This window comes from Octodon degus, unplaced genomic scaffold (assembly GCF_000260255.1).
Source record: "Octodon degus isolate 3935 unplaced genomic scaffold, OctDeg1.0 scaffold00009, whole genome shotgun sequence".
Lineage (NCBI taxonomy): Eukaryota > Metazoa > Chordata > Mammalia > Rodentia > Octodontidae > Octodon > Octodon degus.
The window spans coordinates 6,225,408-6,231,407 of NW_004524585.1; positions in this window are offsets into that span (position 1 = coordinate 6,225,408).

Sequence of the window (6,000 nt, forward strand, 5' to 3'; positions counted from 1 at the left end):
CTATAGCAACTGCATTGTATGGTTGTTGGTCAGTTCACTCATGTTACCCTCACTGCTGCTTTCTTAATAGTAAAATGATTAGATTCTGATAATAGGTCAGTCAATACTTTTGAGTAAATAAGCTAATTGAAGGTTTTCAAATATACATTCCTCAGAAGCCAAAAGTATTTACTAATACTGCTTTTTGCTGAAATCAAGCTTTTCTGTTACCTTTAAACTAGTGTAAAGATACACATTTCACATTAGAGAAATCCAAAATTACTGTGTCGGGGTGTGATACTAACCTTCACTTAACACTGATTATGAATCAGAAGGATATAGAAATAGGTTGTTTATTTGAAGTAGGGCAAGGGCAATTTTATAAAGCTCATAATCTGTGCCTGGTAGCGCAGGTTTGTAATCTCAGAACTATGGGAAGCTGAGCCAAGAGGATGACAACTTCAAGCCTAATCTAAACAATTATCAACAAATCTGTCTTTAAGAAAATAATTTTTTAAAAGCAGCTGGTGGGCATGGAAAGATGGCTCAGCAGAATAAGCGCTTACCTGGCAAGAACAAGGACCTAGTTCAACTCTCCCATTTCCGGAAAAAAAAAAAAAAAAAAAAAAAAAAAAAAAAAAAACAACTGGTGATGTAGCTCACTGTGAAGGCCCAGGTGTTTAAACAAACAAACAAACACTAGAAAACAATAAACATACTCAAATTTGACATGAAGCCAAACTGCTGGTCTACAGGATTTTTTAAGTTCCCCTATAAATGCCAGTTGTCATCAATAAGGTATGGGGGGACATTCCTAGTGATTTATTCGAAGGAAGAGTACGCCATGATTTTCAAGAAAGATCAAGTAAATTCCCTTTGAGCAGTATCTTTCCCTTATACAACATATCTATAGGGCGAGGGAGATATATCGGCAGTCTAAGCACCTGCCTGGTAAGTGTCAGGACCCAGGTTCAATCCCCCGTACTGCATGCTGTGCCAGCCCTGCGTTGTGCTGGCCACTGAAACTGGGCATGGTGGCACACGCCTGTAATCCCAGCACTGGGGAGGCTGAGACAGGAAGATCACTATAAGTCTGAACTATGGAGTAAGACTGTATACCAAATACACAAATAAATATAATGTCTACTGTACCTTTTCAATCTTATTTTCTCTTTGAGTTTCTTGTATATACACACAAGATAGCTAAGATAAATGTACTACTAATTTCTATAAGTTCGTTATCATTTTTTAAAATGTATTTAGTACAAGGTCTCACTAAGCAGCTTGGACTCATAGTGATCCTTGAGTTTTCAGTCTCCCCAGCATTGGAATTACAGGTGTGTGCTATACCACGCCTGGACTCGGTACCCGGGGATAGGGCCGGTGTGGCATGTGATGCCAGGATGGAAACCCTATCCCTGTGCTTGCCTGTGCTTAGTCCACTGAGCTATCTTGCAGGCTCTGTTAGTTCATTACTGAAAGGAACAGTTAGTGCTTATATTGTTTGATCAATGTTTTATGACCATATCCAGTAACCTGAGAAAACTGATTTGAAGATAACAATATGCAATATAATAACCATTGTTAATTTCCTACCAACTTGTTTTGAGACTCTGCATTGTTTTTATTGTATTTTTTCTCTTTAAAATAAAAATAAAAAAGCAAAAAATGAAATAAAAACAAAGATCAAGTAAGGAAGACATAGTTATAAAGTAACATTCCAACTCTTCTAATAGAAGTCCAACCAAGACAAAAGACTCTTGAGAAAGTCAAAAGATAACTCTCAAAATGGGAAAAATATTTGTGAATTATAAACATCTACTATCCAGAACATAAAGAACTTACAAAACAACAAAGGACAATAACCTCATTTTAAAAATATACATGGGATCAAATAGGTAAGATAAATATATATGTATGAAAAGATTCTCATCATTAGCTCTTCAAAACAATAAGGTACCACCTCATACCCACAAGGATGGCCAAAATTGACAAGATGGATAATAAAATATTAGCAATAATGTGGAGAAATTGGAACATTCCTACATCACTGTTGGGAAATGAAAATGGTATGTTCATTTCAAAAACGTTTCAATTGCTTCAAAAAGTAAGTATGCAATGACCATAGAACACTGCTGTAGTGGTTGACCTTGTCAACTTGAGATGTCTGAAGCTTGGCTGGATAGGCTTGGTGATACCACACCGTGGGGGGTGGGGGCCTGCACTGGCGGGTGTGTGGGGGGGGCCTGCCTTAGAGTGACTCAGCACAAAAAGGGTATACAAAGGGGTTGAGGAATCCTTCTGTGTGTGCCACTTCCTTGAAGGAGCTTGATCAACCCAGCTGCAATACTTCAGAGGAACTCAGATCTTTGTACCAGACACAAGACACTCTCGTTTCTTTTTTCTCTGCTGTAGGCCTATCTTACTATCTTCCAAATAGAGTTGGGGAACAAAGAAAGAAAAAGAAAACATCATGAATTAAAATCAATAAAAAAAAATAAAAAGACATGCTAACACTTTAAAATATAAAATTAATAAGGTAAAAGTATAGGAAGGGGATGTTTTTAAAATAGATAAACAAAAACTAAAAACTGAGTAAAATAAACAAAAAGATTACAAACGAGTAAACCAAGGAATTGAGAAGTAAAAACAAAATCAGCCACAAAGACATTGAATGAGGAAGAAGAAAATGCTCAGAGGGGTGAAAACAAACCTTTGCTGACAGCTGAATGCCTATGATGAGCAGGTGCTACCAGAATGAGGCAAGATCAAAGGAGAAAAGGGCAGCAGGAGGTGCCAGAATTAGGCCATAAGAGCTGTGGGAAACAAAGATAAATATTCCGTTTGCTCTCTTTTTTCTTTTTATTTTAATTTTAGGGAAGGGTCTACAGGTGTTCAGGGTCTCACTACTACATCAGATTTGCAGTGATCCTCCTGTTTACAGCCTCCCAAGAACTGGGATTACAGGCACATGCCACCACATCTAGTCTCAATCACCATCTCAGCATTCCCTGAGAGTGGGGCCAGCAGGGCAGGCCCAGGAATGAACCTCCAGACCCTGTGCCTGCCTGCAGGTGCTTTAATCCACTGAGCTATTTGGCCAGCCCTCTATTTGCTTTCTTTAGAGAAGAAGGTTTAGATCAATTTATCAAGAAGAGTAGATATTTGGCAAAGTGCTAACATAAAGGAAAGATCTATCTCTCAACTTGATTCTTTACAAAGGAGAGACATGAAAGTCTTTCTTAAAGAGAGGGCAAGGATAAAAATAGGTATTCATACCTAGACTATCAAGCTTCCATTTTTCATGTGATGCATAAAATGGATAAAGTGAAGGCTAGAGTAGTGACACTTAGGGAAATAGAAGGGACTTTTAGAGGCCATGTTGCCTCAGAAATGAAAGCCACAAAGGGAAGCATTTCTTAGCCAGATGACAGTTAAGAAAAGAACCTCAGTTTCCACCTGTGTCTGAACTTGACAGTGTGGCATTGATTCATAAGAAACAGAAGATAAAATGTAGTCCACAACTATAGAATTGACATCGAATACTGAGGAGTGGCTCAGCTTTGGAATCAAGTAGATCTGTTTTCAAAATACTCCTTGTGGCATTTTATTAGTGTCTGCTTTCTGACTGTCATTAAAAAACATGTTATAGCTCTTTCAAAAAAATACTTTAGTAACTTTACTAATAGTAATTAATCAGCTTCAGAAGAAATCACACATACTGTATTCTGAGATAGAATTAAATATTGGCCTGATTTTTTTAAAAAATAAAGACATTTCCGGTTTATAGGAAGCTGGTGTATGGTATGCCTTCATGTTTCTGAGATACCATGTTCAATTTCTTTTGTAATTAGAAGGATTTTAGTTTTTAAAAGAGAGTCTGACTGAGTCTGCTATATTTATTACTATAAAATTGGGACAGGAAAAGGATAATTCCACGGATTTAAAAACCCAGTCCTGTTTTTGACACATGGTCCAGGCTCAGCCACCTTTGTTTTCCCTACCTGTTCCTCCTCTGTTTAATTTGTAACAGGCACAGATGATGCACCAGTTTTTAGTTATTTAAAACAATTCCTCTTCCAATATTTTTTTCTTTATTCTTTTATTTGACAAGTAGCAATATCATCTTTGTCATTTTGATGTAGATAAAATTATTAAATTATTTGTCATACAATATTTAAGTATTTATGTCCTTTATGATACATTTTTATTTAAAAAAAGCCACATCAATTGCAAATGTAAAAGGGAGAAAAGCATGGCATGCAACCAAACAGAACAACTGCAGCTCTTCCTCCTGCCAAAATCTTTGCTCATAAAAATATGAATAAAAGTTGTCAATATAGAAACTCACCAAAAAAAAGAAACTCAGCATCTTCAACAAAAAGGTATATCTAAAATGCCTTTATAAATATGCAACATACTAATTATTGTAACTGTCCTACTAACCTGTTTTGAAACAGTTTCAGTCCTATTTTATCTTTTTTCTCATTAATTGAATAAAAAATAGCTTTATATTAAATATACATAGTTGAGGATAGGTGTGTAGATAATGGGCCTTGTATGCATGTACATGGGATCTAGCTTTGCCTTCTATTTTTTAGACATTTCTTTTAAAGCTCTTCCCCAAAATTTAATGTCCTATTAACATAATAGACTGAAACTCAAAAAACAACTTTCTAAGCGTCCAGAAATTATAATATATAATCAATAGAGGTAGTTACCCATTTGTTTAGGTCATAAAATATTACTACTTTTTAAAACCATTTTAAGCAGAAGCACATTAGTATATACTAACTCTACAAGACAGCAGCCTACATTTTTCTGGATTTACACTTTTTTCCACTGGAGGGTGCAATTTGTCAGTATATCAAAATTCTTACAATTCCTTTAAAAGATATACTTTATCAATAAGATCAAAGAGCTGAATATTTACAAAACACAAAGAAGGCTAAGGCGATTTCTTAAAACCTTAAATAAGTAAATTCACTTAAATAGATATATTTGGTTTTTATTCCGTGATTTAATTAACATCAAATGACCTATAAGCAAAGCATAATTTATTCTCTCTTATCTTCTTTGGGATACTATATATGAATTTCTTGTCTATTAGTAACTGGAAAAATGCATACCAGTAGTTAATAGTGAAGATATAATCCTATGTATAATATTCTAGAATTTCTACAGTTGTTTTCTTTAGTAATTTATGTACTTACTTAAAGTTCTCCATAAAACATAGACCACTTTATTAGATTTTACATCTAATAATTTGTGATTTAAGATTAAATGTAAATAAGCATAAAACTAAAATAACATTGAGATATTAGATATAATTAATATACTTTTATTATATGTGCAACACAGTGTATAAACTATTATGTTCATAAGTATGGTGGCAATAAATGTGAATTCTAAGAACAGCCAGTGTTTATCAAGCAATGAGGCAAGGTTAGGTACACACCTGCACTTATTAAATTTCCACTTTTAATGTACTTAATCCTCAAAGCAGCCTTAATAGGTAGGTGACATTCTTCTAACTTCACAGAGGAAGAATTAGAGGTGCTTAGTGACTTTGCTAGGTTCATACAGTTGGTGCCAGAAGCACCCCAAGTCTCCTTGAGTCTGAGTCCTGATATCTAGTTCTATTAACCTTTACAGGTTTTGGAAGGATTGAAAACCCCCTTTTGTCTATAATTTGAGCTTCAGTTAATACCAGACCACATGCTTTTTCAAGGGATGTGACATTTTCCATGAAGTCATCAAATATCATTACAAGCTGTATTATTTTTGAATATGTCTTCAAGCAGCTTAAATGTTCACTTATTTTTTTTTTACATTGTAACGCCTTTAAAGACTATTTCTACTTATAGTTCAAGATTGTCAAAATGTTCTATAGTAGTGGTAACCTGTATAGTAGTGATAATGGCCTACTTTTTAATTCATCAATTATTAAAATACTTTAATTTGAGCTGTACTATATTTTCACCTTTCGGTGAGGATTGGCGTGCTCTCCCTCTCCTATTC